The sequence below is a fragment of the Protopterus annectens genome, chromosome 3.part0 (assembly GCF_019279795.1).
Source record: "Protopterus annectens isolate FY-2018-M chromosome 3.part0, PAN1.0, whole genome shotgun sequence".
NCBI classification, from domain to species: domain Eukaryota; kingdom Metazoa; phylum Chordata; order Ceratodontiformes; family Protopteridae; genus Protopterus; species Protopterus annectens.
In genome coordinates this window covers 1860367757-1860383905 of record NC_056731.1, presented here as the reverse complement: position 1 = coordinate 1860383905, position 16149 = coordinate 1860367757, and positions in this window count along the sequence as shown.

Below are 16149 nucleotides of genomic sequence, written 5' to 3'. Positions count from 1 at the left end.
TCCACCTTTATAAAGAGGGATAGTGAAGAAAGATTTCCAAAGGGTGGGGACAGTTGATTCTGGAATAGATCGATTAATTAGTATAGATACAGGATAGGCAATTGAGTCAGCAGCAAGTTTGAGGAATGTAGGAGATAGATTGTCATTGGAAGGAGAGCAAGGTTTTAACTTGAGTAGTAGAGATTTGATATAAGTAATGGGAACTGGCTGAAAAGAAAACAAAGTTGTGTTAGTGGGACTTGGAGATGTGGGTGTTGAAGTAGAGTTTGGCTTAGAGGTTACCAGATTTTGAATGGAAGAGATAAAGTGTTTATTCAGGAGGGTAGCTGTTTCCTGAGAGGAAGAGTTAGGGTATTGGGAGGGATTAGAGGGCTTTCCAGGATAGAGGATGTTGTTGAGAGTTGACCAAAATTTTCAAGGATTGGATTTGTTGTTAAGCTGAGCAGAGCTATAGTATAACTTTTTGTCATTAGTTGTATGTTTTTTTGCAAGGTTCCTCAGTTGCCTGTATTTTTGAAGAAAAGGTGGTTGTTTAGTTTTAGATCAGGTTTTCCAAGCATGATCTTTTTGTTTCATAAGGGACCTAGTCTCTTTGGAGAGTCAGGGAGCATGGTTTGATTTTACTCTGACCTTCCTAGAGGGAGCTAAGGAGTTTAGAGTATTCATGAAGATGCTATTGAAAGTGCTTACAGCATCGTTTAGGAGAAGGTGTTTTAGGATGGATCAATTTATGTTGTGGAGAATGGAGTTAAATTGGGATGAATTGAAAGTCGATAGTTTTCGACAGTCTTTGATAAGGTGGGGTTTAGGAATATGGGAGTAGTGTCTTAAGATGGTGGTAGGGAGATGATCACTGAGGGAGTCAAGTAAGGTGGTGGGATTGTGGTATTGGTGGGGGGAATTGGTAAGGATCCAGTCTATGATGGAGCTGGAAGTGGAAATTTTATGGAAGCGAGTGGGAGATGTTATAAGTTGGTGGAAGCCGTGTAGGTGGATACTGAGTTGGGGGGAGTCAGTTGTGAGTTTGGACCAATCAATGTTGACATCACCAAGGATAAGTGTCTCATATGGTATGTTGTGGGAGAACTAGGATAGGATGTTTTCAAGAATGGGTAGATTGTTACCAGGAGGAAGGTAGATAGAGGCAATTGCAAGTTTTTTGTGGGGATTCAGATGGCAGTTAAGGATGATTATTTCAGCTGGGAGGAAGTCAGGAATTGGGGAAAGGTATGGTGACAGGTTACGAATGTTTGAGTAGAGGATGGCTACGCCACCACCTTTTTTTACAGGTCTATCAGATCAGAAGATATTATAACCTGGTGGGAGTATTTCACTATTTCAGATTTGTGGCTTGAGCCAGGTTTCAGATAGGGAGAGGATGTGAGGGGTATTGAGAGCTATCCATGAGTGCAGCTCAGTGACTTTATTTGCTAGACTCTGAATATTCAGTGAGTAAATAGTTAAGTATTTGGATGGAGATGATTGTTGTGACTGAGGTTGGTGACTGTTAGAGGAGTAAAATGGGGGCAGTGTAGAGGTAGTTTTGGGGAGAGAAGAGGGGCCAGGGATGGGATGGATATCTCCAGAACAAAGTAGGTTTTTAGTGAGGAGAGAGTGTAGTAGATGCTAGATGGAATTTGTATAGTTTTGACTTAGCTTTGTGGGAAAGTTTAAAAACCTGTATATGGATAGTTTATATAGACTTGAGGTAGAGGTAGTAAAGAGATTAGGGGAGATAGTAAAATATGAAGTAGTTGGATATATGTTGTATGAGTCAGAAGTTGGTGAACATAGCACCCTGGTCAAGATGAAGTCATAGAAAAAAATCAGAAAAAGATAGTGAAAAACTAGCTTGAGAGACAAGGATATAAAGTTTCTAAAGGTATAGTCACCAGAAATAAAATAAAAAGAAATAAAATATGAGCAGAAATAAGCTTACAAAAGGACACTGGCTTCAAGCTACACAAGTAGATTTACTTGAAGCAAATCCAGTGCTGTATGGTTAAAATAAGCTACAATAGAGAGGTTCTTTGGAGGGGGAGAGAGAGGTATTACTAGCAGCTAAAAGCAGGGCAAAACATAAAAAAAAATTAATACGTAAGAGTCTGAAGACAGTAAAATAGGGCAGGTGCACTAGGAAAGGCAATTATGAGTGAGGCTAGAAATGAATTCAGGGAAGGGTAAAGTGCAGAACAGAAGAATATACACAGAAACAGTATGAGGGTAGTGGGTAATCAAAGAGAAAGGATAGGAGCTGCTGGCGTCTGCTTTTTGTGGTGACTAGCAAAAAAAAACCCACTGTAAATTCTTGTTGTGCTTATAAAGTCTAGCATTAATTAAAAGATTAGCTTATGTAGTAGTTAATTACTGGGACACATACTTCAGTGGTATTATTTTAAGCTTAAAATGGTGGCTTCCGGACAGATAGTTAGAGTTGCAGGGTATCTGTTAAGGTCCTCAAACCTGTGTTGCCTGTACTGTGGCCAGGAGAAAACCACAGGGAAAAATCCACCAGGGCTTACACAAAGCAGCAGATGCTCAGCAGCATGAAGGGGAAAAAAGGTTTCAAAATGGCTCCTGCTGTTGTACATAACAGAGTCCCATATGAACTACATATTGTAGGATGGTATGCCAATGTTGCCATAAATTTTAATTTTGTAGCAAAATGCCACAATCATACCTTCCACATTAAAATGCGCAATCGTCTTCATTTATTGTCTTATTTATAGTACAGTATAACAACCGGAAGATGTGCTGAAGTGAAGGTGATGTTGCATACTAACAATACATGGATCCGTGTTAGTGCAGGATATAATGTAACATTTGACATGTATTTATACATAGGAGCCTGAAGCAGTTGAGGACAGGGGGATGCAGAGGGTGAGAGGGACACTTAGTAATCTAAAAAGGGCTACTATTTTCTACCACAACATAGGTTCACTTGGAGGACATTTTAAGCTTAGCCAATTCCTTTTTGGTGCTTGAATTAACATTTCCTGTTTGGTCTTACCTATCCCGTTGCTGATAATTGTATATTATCCCTAGTGAGAATAACTGTGAAGATACCATATATAATTTGTGGGACCCATGTAAGGGATGCAGCATTTAGGTACTGCCTCTATTCATTAGTGGCATGAGGGGCACTCATGAAGTACATTTTCTATTACTCATCCTTAGAGCCAAGTTGCATTTGAATATGAATGGATGAGCTTTGTTTTATTTTTATGGATATTCTGTTCTGGAACAGTGGTAGCCTCTGTGATATATATCCATTTCTCCACAAAATTCAGTTTAGATACCTGGACTGAGTATTTCTAATGCCATTTGACTTGCTTATGTTCAGTAGGTCCATCTGTATTAGGTTGGAGGATGCCTTGTATACCAGACACGTCACCTCTAAGCACTCTGTTGGATACTGAGTATAGTCATAAATCTTTGAGGTGATCCATACATGACCTATTGTTTAGGTATTGTATCCTTTTAGTAAGGTATCTCTAAAGGTATTCCAATTGTTGCATGGGGATGGACAGATAAAGGGGGACAATATCTCTAGATCTAGTCACAATCAATTTGTTTATAAGCTGTGCAATATAGAAAGACTTTCTTATGACTCTGGGCACATGCTGGTCAAAAGTTAGGTCACTGTTCACACAAGTTCCCAAACGCCAAACAATTGGCTCAGTTCTTAGAGGGCATTGTCATGATTTTGACACCAGTTATTATTTGGGACAAACTTTCCTGCATGATGGTTAAGTCATTTGGGGATTCAATAACTGCTCCTAGCTTGCAGTCATGTCAAACTTAGCCAGCCAAAGCCCTCTGATACTTCCTTTTACTTTCGAGATGTATATGCCAAACAGAAAAATTCTCAGTACCGAACCATGGGGGACTCCATTGGTGACTGGTCTCTTCCCCTATTTTGATCTCCTGCATCCTGTGAGCAAGTTGGCAATCCAGATAGTGATGTAAGTGCTTGCTCCTACATTATTCGTGTCAAAAGACTTGGCCAGGTCAAGGTAATGTGGTGTGAACTGTTTTACCTTCATCCATTGCTTTGGTAACAAGAGCAAAGCTTAAAATATGCCCATGATTTTGAGCGTTTCACACTTTCCTCTGGGCTGTTTTTAAACACATTTTTAGGGCCATACATACATGTATGCATTCTTTGATTCACCTTCCTGATTGTATTAAATTATATTCCTTGTATAATACAGCACCAGTTGTTAGAATGTGTTTTAAATTTGTAGTTTTGAACAGTCTTCTACTAAGCAATGAAACAAAATGTATGAACCAATAATAACAAAACTGCACATTTCAGAAAATTTCAACCATAAAAGGCCACTCAAACCTCTGTCATTACAATCCCCCAAAATCAGTAAATATGCAAAATATCTGCAGAAGTAAGTCTTTTAAATAATTTCACATTAATGGGATCTCTAGCTAATGAAGAGGTTGCTGCTAGAAAGCAGCTTTATATTTCATTATTTCATCTACAAATAAAGTGGCTGTTGCCCTTGAAGAATAAATTGCCTGTGTTACATTAAAAAATGATAAGCTAGTAATATTGCAATAGGGAATGGATGGCAAACTGATAACAGTTTCATAGTTATTAGGTAACGCCTCCAAAGGAGGACATTCACAGGACTGCAGCATCCACTCCCTTTAAAGTACAATACAGTACAATATCAGCAATCCATCTGCATACTCTGGGAGTAGAACCCCCAGCCTTCTGCATCAAAAGTAAGGCTACTACCTGTTGTGATACTAACAATGCAAACAGACTTGGAATAAGCAGCACTAAACTTCTCTTCCCCTGAAGCTCTCAGCTCTTTGTAAAATGTTTTATTTAGCATTTGTTTACCGGGATAAGTCTGACTTGGAACAAAGCCAATGTTCAGCAAAGACCCAGGGAGAAATGCTCCAGACTCATGTCTTTGTAATGTGGGAGGAAACCAGAGTACTTGGAGGAAGCCCACACAAACACAGGGAGGACATACAGCCTCTGCAGAGAATGCACCCCAGCCAAAAATCAAACCAGAGAACCTCTTGCTGTGAGATAACAACACTACCACTTCACCATCCACTTGATGCAACTAAATCTCTCAATTTCACAGCAGAAGAAATCTGGAAAAAGCCAAAATGTATTTGGGGGGGGGGGCAAAGGACCAAAACCAGGGTCGCATTTTAAATATTGCTTGTATAATCTTAGAAAAGTTGCTAAAATCATGCTTTGTGTTACCATGCGTTTCCTAAAAAGATAGGAAGACTGAAACTTAAAGGGCTATCATTATTTAGTGAATTCCATTATCACAGATTTTTCCAGAAATACAAGTGGTGGTATGAATAGAGAATGCAGGCTGTTGTACCTAAGGTTCAGGGTTTGAACCTGAGTAATTCTAACCACCAGGTATAGGTAATTGGGGCATTCTACACACACACACACACACACACACACACACACACACACACACACACACACACACACACACACACACACACACACACCTTCCAATATGCATTGAGTAATGGAGCACACTTTCCTATATGCATTGAATAACACAGCATGGTAATCAGCAAAAATGTATGCTTCTTATATACATTGAATAACAGAGCACACCTTCCTATATACAGTGAATAATGGAGCACACCCTCCTATATGCATTGAATAACGGAGCACACCTTCGTATATGCATTGAATAATGGAGCATGGTAATCAACAAAAATGTATGCTTCTGTGAGGCACAAAATGAGTCACATTACCAAAATTATTGGCGGTTAGCACTGCATTCCTTCATAAGATTGTGATTGTCTGCGTTGTGACAGTCAACAGTACAGATTACCACACAGGAGAATAATGTGTGAAAAGTACTCGCAAATTAACTAAAATGCTCCCAGATGTACTGTCCTACATAAAATCCAGTACAACAAAAGGCAAGAACCAGAAAGGCATCAGAAGCAGTTTGCATAACAATTACACTGTTAGTCTAAATGTGTTCAGACTGTAAGTGAAGTACTTAACAAACAATACATATGCAGGCCTTCTTCACTGTATTTTTTTCCCATTTTTAGTGTTTAGCCTTCACTGGCACTAATGCTTTAGCTGTATTTGAGCATACGCATATGAATGGTGTGTTGTTGGACAGATGTGGTGTGGTTTCTTTTTGTCAGCCTGTCTGCTGAGCATTTCTTTCCTTAACTAGCTTTGATTTTTGTGTTGGTTTATGAATGGTTGCCTTGTTAAAAGTACTTTGCCTTTACAACTATGTCTGCATCGTAACATTTTTTTACCCAAGTGGAAATGGTAACATGGTAAGAAAAGTAAGTCTGTATTTTGGGCAACATTAGTTGTGTAGCTAGTGACAGTGACACACTGTAGAGTGACCCTCCAAGTTTCTGCAGTTTATGTGTTAGATAGCATTCCATAAGGGCTCTTACCAACCTGTTGGCTCTTCCAGCCTCACCTTCTTTGGCAGTCCAGTTTATTAAATGGAATTACTTTCAAAGAAACAACTGAAAAAATGACAAAAAAACTTGGTGAATTGCTTTTTGGTCTATAACAACAGACAAGGTCATAGTTCCAGCTCCAAGCACAACACACCTTCCTAAATGAATTGAATAACAAAGCACATAAAACCTCTCATTACCATGGGTGTTGAGTTGACTCTGGTAGCAGGCTGTGTTTAAATCACTAGCAGCAAGGAACATATTGTCTGCGCACTTTTCTGTTTAAATTCACGTTAGCGTGTGATGCACGCATGAGTCCTCCTTAAAGAAAAACTCCGGAGTTATTTTGCCTGTGTAGTCTTGCAGCTGTAAAAGTGAGGAGGGGTGTGCCCCCCCTCGGTTCTAGTGCCGATGTATTTATATAAACATATCATACAACTTGAGAGACCACTGAGTTGCATAAGATTTTTGAGGTCACTGATCATCAGAAATTGGCAGCCATTTCTCTGTATTCATTCTCTTACAGACTCCACCATGGAGATCTATGTCTAGCCTTTCATGTCATGAATGATCCAGTCCTATTTGACCTCCTAATCCTTCACAGAAGTAATGGTACATTACATACTCAGCTAAAGGAAATAAATATTAACCAGTAGGTAAATAAGACGAGAGACTCATATCTCAAAATATTCCTCACCTCCTGAAAAAAAGTCCTACTGCATGCCAGATAGAGTAACACCTTTGCCATCTTCAAGGTAATCCTAGATAATGGGATGGGCATCCTCAAATTCTTGTCTTCTCCTCCTTGAGGCTAGAGGGAAGTTTTGAATAGTGTTAGTCTGCAGACTGATTGCCTAGTACTTACTTATGAACTTATGAACCTATGTCGTATGATAAAATTGGAACATATTATGTTCTCATGTCCTTTGAGAGAAGAAAGATTCCTAACTGGCCTAGAATCTAACGGTACTGAAGAACTAATTTTAAACCCTTTTGAAAAACCTTCAATGAGAACAGTAGTGGTGCGTCTGTCTGGGTAATCTGAAAACAAGTGAATCAGTTTATTTAGCTTGATTGGAGGGTGAGAACGATTGAAAATGACCCGGCCCCTTGCTGCGATTGCAGCCATGAAAAGGTTGTTTTCCCCTCTCTGGGTTATTCTGTGGCAAATATACAAAAAAGCAAAAAAGAGAAAACTGTTAGGTGCAGATTCAACAAATCCTACATGGGACATGAAAACCATGAGTGCATGATATCACATACTTTTGTATTCATTAAACAGCTCTACTGAATGTGTAGAGCCATGCAAACACGGTAAAGATTGTGGCATGATAATTACAGTATAAGCAGCTGAATCCAAGGTGAAGAAGCTATTCAACAAGTTATAAAGCAACCATCTAGACTCAGTGCTGGTTTTCCCTGTGAATTCCAAAACTTGTGGAAGTACAGCCCTGGAATTTAGGCTACACAGAAAGAATGTTAGGGGCTGCTGTTGCCCTTATTCATGCATATGTGCAACAGGCTTAAGTCTATGCTGCTGCTGCTAATAGACCTCGGCCAAGAAGGAGAAGGTTTTTAGACCCTGTTTATCTTCCCATAATCTGCATGATGTGGACTTTATAGAGTGTTACAGGGTAGATAGAAACACACTACAGGGACTCTGCAACTTCTGTCATCCTCAACTGAGAGCAAGGGCAAACTGAGAGGAACCAATCTCAGTGGAGACTAAGCTATGTGTAACACTTAGAATTTTAGCTATAGGATCCTTCCAACAGGGGTCATGCTGGGGGTGTCACAGGCATCAGCCTCCAGGATCCTCCATCAGTTCCTGAATGCTATGCTACAACATGGCAGTGAGTACATATATTTCCCATTCACCTGAGGACAGTGCCAGAACTATGAAGGAGTTCGACCCTGTAGCAAACTACCTTGAAGTCCTGGGTGCCAAAGACTGTACACATGTAAAAATCAGGGAATGGGGTACATAAGTCAAAAGGTCTCCAGTAACTGCAAGGACATGTGTAATGCTAAGGGAATCATCCTGAATGCATGTGCTGGCAACCCAGGCAGTTACTGCAACTCACATATTTGGCACAATTCTCAACTCTATGAGATGTTTACTAGGGGGGATATCCAAAGGGTCATTTACTGGGGGATGTAGGTTATGCACTGAAACAGTGGCTGATGACCCCCATCAGAAATGTACATATCCCAATTGAAGAACGCTATAATGAGTCACATGCTCAAACAAAAAAATTCATAGAGCATGTATTTAGGCTGCTGAAGTCATGGTTCCAGTGCCTAGATACATCTGGGGGAGCCCTGCAGTATAAGCCCCATAGATGTGCTGAAATATTCAGCATCTGTGCCATGCTCCACAACATTATCATGAGAAAACAGCTTCAGCAGGAACAGCAGAGGAAGGGCCACACAACCCACCACCACTGGCAAGGTCACCACAGCCACATGCAGGTGAGGAGTCAGAGGGGAAACCAGCAACTGCTGTGGGTGTAGACAGACATAGACATGCACAATATGGCCTCGCACTGGCCAGGAGGCAATGGATAGCATACACACTTAACATGTAAGGGACTAAAACCTTCATCCTATGTGCATACATGCAGTAACATTGATAACAGGCAGGGCTCACAACCTTTACTTGTCCATGTAATGGCTGTGTACTCCTAGCATCAGACAGAGTCAGCCCTGAGCTAAACTCTTCAATTGCTGGATTTCCAAGGTAAGTGCTGAACCTGGACTAGAAAAATGAATGTCTAAGAACACAAATGAATGGCATATCATTGTATACTGTTAATTACTAATGTAAGTAAGTATAAGGTGGGTAATTTCTACAGCAGTGACATCAATATGTGACACCACTAACTTATGTGAATACATGTGTCCTCTATCAAATAATAGTCCTTATGTCTAAAATGCACATATTTTCAATGAATTTCCACATTTTGGCCTTGTATGTTTGTAATAGCAAATCATTAAAGAGAGAAGTTAGAAAATATTGATACACATTTCAATTTCACAATACATATCCCTCAGAACAAACATAAAAATAGCAATGCAAAACCTGTTATTCCATCAGCTGTCTCAGTTTGTAAGACCCCGATGTTTAAAAACTCTTCCCATTGATGGTCCTTTGTCACACTTTTATTTGTAGCTTGGTCGAGCTTTGTTGGTCTAATAGTTTGTCAGGGATGTAAGCATTACAAAATCTGTAAGAAAGCAGCACAATTTATAAAACAGCCTCACAAACATAGATTTACTAAGCACTAAGTTAGCTATGCACCCTGAACATCAGGCAAAATACTTATGCATCTCTGAATTCAAAATATAGAAATCAAGGATGTGACATGGTTATCATTATTTGCACAGGGTGTTTTTTGTGTGTGTGTGTGTGTGTGTGTGTGTGTGTGTGTGTGTGTGTGTGTGTGTGTGAGGTGGAGGAGCAGGAGGCCTAGGCTGACTTAAAAGGCAGTGGACATGTGTGAGTAAGAGAAACAAGTAGACATTCTGATAAAGTATCAAAAGGCCACTGAGACAGAATGAGCTTTAAGCCTCACAACTGACCCATGTAACTGTTGTGTGTTTGTGTGTGTGTGTGTGTGTGTGTGTGTGTGTGTGTGTGTGTGTGTGTGTGTGTGTGTGTGTGTGTCTGTGTCTGTATGATGGACACTTCGGGTGAAACTGGTGTGTGAGTGTCTGCAGGAACACAGCCAAGCACTGTTCTAGCTCTACATTCTAGTATGTTGGACAGGTGTGAGCCGTGCATGGTAGTGGTGGCAGTTCATCATCATTGACCCAGAACCAGCCAGAGAACTGGCTCTGCCAGGAGTTGCACTGGCACACCCACACCCATAGTCAGATGCACTGCTGCTTCCTGAGCATGACTGGTGTGTACAGGACGAACTCTCCTCATGAATACCCTCAGGACCACGACCCCATGGCCTACCACTTCGGGGTGTGGACACCTCAACCGCTGATGGAGCAGTGGAAGTAGTGCTACTATGGGAATGTGATTGGGCATGGCCAATCAGCTATCATCAGATGACGTGGATGACCTACGCCCACATGGATGCTGTCATCCTCCCAGTAGACTTTTCATTACAGGCATTGCGCATTCCAATGTGTCATTCATCTGAATGAGAGGCAGTCATACATGTCACCCTATGCCACATCTACAACCCTAAGCATTTCCTTGAAGGCACTACTGGAATGTACCTGCGCCTCCATGACAGCCCTAAATATACATCAAATGGCATGAAAAGACACACCAGGATCAGGTAGAGGATAGATAGCAGGTGTCCTCTAAGCACCCCTAACAACCCTCCTGTGTGGCACCTCTCCCACACTTTGACTATGGCCAGAGTCAGCAGGAACTGAAGCACCAGTATCCACACTACCCTGATCAAGTGTTTCACCCTTCACCTGTCCAATATCTGAGGGTTCACTGGAATGGGTTTGGATAGGCCTACTAGCTGTTTCTGATGGAATTACAGGGGATAGCTGAATGTCAAACTCAGTGTCATATTCAACCTCTGCACCCCCGAGTTGTGCCTGTGTTTGGCCACCATCATCATCAGAGTCTGCCATCAGGTAGCAAGAGTCCTACACTTCCACTGTCAGGATCACCTGTGATAATAATCAATAAACACAGAAAAGAAATTAATACCTACACTACTATTTAACAAAGTAACAAGGGTGCCACTATCACATATAGTACAGCAATACACACACACACACACACACACACACACACACACACACACACACACACACACACACACACACACACACACACACACACACACACACACACACACACACATACACACTCCTGACACCCACCTCACACATACTGATAAATGCATATTTCTGTCAAGTGCTCATCAGTACTGAAATAAAACGGTTTGGTTTGCCATGTGCAGATGAATCCACATTTGCAAGGGAGGATGGCCCTGGAAGAAGTTAAGCAAAATGTAAGGACAGCATCATCACAATAACAATAACATAGGGGAAATTTTTTTGGCCTTTATATGTCTAGTAACAATACATTTAACTGAAACTTGGATGACGCATCCACCCCAAAACCATGTGTAAGAAACCAGCATGTGTCGTTAACTGTATCAATCTATAAATAGTGCCCCCACCAAAAAAAAAAAAAAACAGGTAGTAAACCAACGTAACTATTGCTTTTAATATTTTACTACCCAAGATGTATTTAACAATTGAGATAGGTAAGCCTACCTGGAAGCTGCTCCTGAGACATACTTGTCCTTCCTGAAACAGCAGCATCAACATCAGTCACATGCTGCTGTGCACTTTCCACTGAGCTCTCTGGATCCCTGACAGTCAACAGGAACTCTTCACTTGCTGTCAGTGGTGGCTCTGTAGCAGCCCACCTGGTAGCCAGTTGTCCATGGGCCACCACAGCTGCTCTTCTCCAGGTCAATTAAATCATGTGTGTGTCCCTATGATGCACCTGATCATGCATCCTGCTGCATCCTCCAACAGCATTCACATCATTCACTATCTGGTTCCACATTTGCATTCTTCCAGACATATCATCATGTCCTCTCTGAACTAGAAAGGCAACATTTTGCTGAAAGGCTTCGATGATCACATCGTTCTTTGCGTCGCTGATGGGGGTTTGCAGAGACTGGGACACTTGGGTGCCATAGTCCTAGGTGACATAAAATACAAAAAAAGGATATAATGCATAAATATCACATACATAAAAGCCCTACTTAGATATAACACATATTATTAGTTTCTCAATATTATGTACTGGAGGAACAAAAAACTTTCACAGTTATTAAAATACAAAAAAGGGTTATATGCTTGCAACATATCACAGTCACACACAGACCAAGGCTTGATCCAAAAAAAGGACTAACAGTAGCACAGCAAACCTCTGCATAGGTTCATAGGTTCATAGTTTCATACTAGGCTATCTGCCCTAGGGCATTTATAAGCCTAGCCAGAGTGTGTTTGGCTTTCGCCACCCATTTTAAATTAATTTTGCTATGCCTTTTTTTGAGGTTAGTATACTGTGCCTCTGTCTAACAGTGACACAGAAGTGATAGCCGGGGTAAACCTACGATCTCCCATCCACTCATCAAGATTCCTCTTGAAGAGAGTCAATGTGGGACTCTGCCTAACCTGGACTGGGATTTTATTCCAGAGTGAAGGGAGCCTCAGGGTTATGAATCTGTCCCTCCAGCATGTCCTATTTATTTCAGTGCTGAGGTTCAAGTCTCTCGGCGTGTAGCTCGATGGGATTTGGATTTTCTGAGGTGCAGCATGTCCATTAATTCGGGTTGGACATGGCTTTATACGCCAGGCACAGATCGCCTCTGAGCAGGCGGTATGCCACTGAGTAGAGCTGGAGTTTCTTTAACCGGGCAGCATATGGCATCTGTTTGAGCCCTTTGATCCTCTTGGTGAGGTACTTTTGGGGTCTTTCCAGTTACTGCAGGTGTCTGGTAAGGTACATCCCAAAAGGGGCATTGTACTCAATTATGGGCCTGATGAGGGATGAGTAAAGAGGTACGATGACCTCCCCTGATCTAGATGTGAATCCCTTCATGATTAGGTGGGCTATATAAAATGTTTTTCTAACCACTTTGGCCACGGGGTTGTCAAATGAGAGATTGCTATCAACTTGGGTCCCCAGGTCCCTAATGACTTCTTCTGTACTTAATGGATTACTACCTATGTGGTAATTTGTGGGCACTTTGTTTTTGCCAAAGGGGTTGACTATACACTTTTTGGCGTTTAGCTTGAGGCCATGGCTCTGGCACCAGTTGTCTGTTTCTATGAGGCCCTTTTGGAGGATGCTTGTGTCGGCTGGAGAGTTGATTATAGCGCCCAGTTTGCAGTCATCTGCAAACTTGGTCAGCCACAGTCCTTCCGTGTTGGCCTGTACTGCCGAGAAATATATACCAAACAAGAGAGGTCCCAGGACTGAGCCTTGTGGGATGCCACTTGTAACTGGTTTGGAGCCTGACATGGCTCCAGCAATTCTAACCATGTGGGTTCTGTCCTTGAGCCAGTTTGCAACCCATCTAGTGACATAGGGATTTATATTTAAGCTGGTGAGCTTATCTATAATGCCCGAGTGGGGTATTGTATCGAAGGCTTTTGCGAGATCCAGGTAGGCTGTGTGGACCACCTTCCCCTCGTCAATGGCCTTGGTGACTGTTTCAAAGAAATCAACCAGGTTTAAGAGGCAGGATCTGCCCTTAACAAAGCCAAACTGGGTAGGATCCAGTGTCTGTAGGTCCCCAATATCTTTATTTATGAGGTCCATGATGATCCTTTCCATAGCTTTGCAGACCAAGCTAGTCAGGCTTATGGGGCGATAGTTTCCAGGATCCGTTGAGGCACCACCTTTGTGGAGAGGGACCACTGTTGCTGTACGCCACACTTTGGGTACATATCCTGTAGTAAGGCTAAGATTGAACAGTAGTTTTATGTTTGGGTTTAGCTCTTCTTGGAGTTCATGTAGGATGCAGCCCGGGACACCATCTGGTCCCATTGATGCTGTGTTTTTTGCTTTGGAGAGGGCGGCTCTTACCTGAGTATCTGAGATGTCAGGGGACAGCACTCTGTTGGGATAGATATTTGCCCTTTTGGTGGGGAGAGGGGCGAGAAGTTTGCACTGAACCTGTCAGTTAGGATGTTGGCAATGTCTGTGGCCTTCCTGTATTTTTTGTCATTTTGGACTAATTCTGAGCATATCTGAAATTCCCACCCAGGCTCCTAACATAACTAAAGAAAGCCTTGTGATTATCCTTAGTGTCCTGTGCAATTTTTCTCTCGAAGCTGGGCTTAGACGATTTTATGAGTGCCCGTAGTTTTTTGCTAATACTGATCAGAGATGCCTTCCCTTTTTGGGATTTTGCTCTATCATGTAGTAGCTTCCTCCTTCTATTGTATAGTTTGTTTATGGCTGGGGTCCACCAGACAGGATGTCTGCCTTTGGAGGATTGGGTCTTGGTTTTATTTGGGATTGCATGATCCATGCATTCCTGAAGGTGTTCATAGAATGCGTTTATAAAGGATTCTGCAGTCTGGGCCGTATTTTCCACAGGCCCGGGGGCTTTGAAGGATTTCGCTTCAGTTTTGAGGCGTGTGAAATTTGCTTTATAGAAGTTTTTCACTGTGGTTTTCTGGGCAGGGGGTGGGGTCGGGATGTGAATATCCAGCGAGATTAGTTTATGGTCTGATCTTACCAGTGAGGGATACACTTCTGGTCTGGAGCATAGTGTCCCCATGTTGGTGATGATCAGGTCCAGTATGTTTTCCCCTCTTGTGGGAGTGGTAACAAGTTGTTCCATAGCATTTGAGTTTATAAATTCTAGGAACCTTTGGGCTAGGGTGTTGGAGCTAGAGTAATGCTCCCAGTCTATGTTTGGGTAGTTGAAGTCGCCCAATATAATGGTGTTTGGAGAGACCTTCATATTTTCCAGTATTCTCAGGAAGGCCAAGTGGGGTACCTGTGTTTGGGAGGGTGGTCTGTAGCAGGCTATAAACTGGAAGGCAGTTTTACCCACAGTTAGTTGCACATGGATAGTCTCTGATGCTTCGTGCTGTGCCACCAACCTGGAGGTGTGGGTATCTTTGACGAATATTGATACTCCCCCTCCTTTTGTGGTTCGGTCCAAGTTTTTGGGCCGAAAAACATGGTATGATGTATAACCTGGTAGTGCTGGGGTGCTCTCGGGAGCCTTGAACCAGGTTTCTGTTACTGCACAGATATCGATGTTCTCCATGCTAAGGAGAGTTTTGAGTGCGTGCATCTTGAGGTTTAGACTTCTGGCATTGAGTAGCATTACTCTTAGTTTCTTATCCCTTGTGATACCTATGGAGGTGGGTTTGTCTTTTGAGCCTTGCCTAAAAAAGGCACTATGGGGGTAGCAAGAGCCTTTGCCAATATCCGAAAGCCCAGGGGTGACAGGTGCAAGCCGTCCCTAGCGAAGCATCGTGGCTTGTCGAGCATGTCATCCCAGGCTGACAGGCATTGGATCCCCTTTGAATGACACCAACACTTAAGCCAATTGTTGAAATTGATCATCTTGTCTTCATATTGTGGCATCATTCTTGGTGAGGGTAAGATGCTACTCAAGGTCAGGGTCATACCAGCCTGGGCTACATGCTCAGAGAGCTCCTCTATGTCTCTTTTCATGTAGTCCAGGGAGGTACGTCTCAGGTCATTCACACCAGCATGGACAATGACTGAGCCATATTTGTACTTGCCTTGGAGTGACCTGAGTGCTTGTGTTATGTGACGGATCCTAGCGCCCGACAGGCAGCTCACCGTGACCTTCTCCTTGTTCAGCCTGGTGAGCGGGACATCAGTGTGCCTGACGATAGAGTCACCTATTACAAGTGTATCAGGTGTGTTGTTTAGCCTTAAGGGTTGTGACTGTTCGGCACACTGGCTTTGTGAGCTATGTGTTGCACGTGTTTTGTTTTGGGGTAGCAGTTGCTTGGGTGTCTGCTTTGGAGGTCTCTGCTGCTTAGGCAGATTTTTATTTAGAGCCTCCGAGTATGTTTTTGTGTGTTTATGTGTTTGGTTTGTTGTCGTGGTAGGTCTATGTGAGATTGGAATTGTAGTGAGTGTGGTTTCCTTCTCCTCCTGACTGGTTACGCCAGTACTGAGTTGAGAGAGCTTAGCCTCCAGTTTGG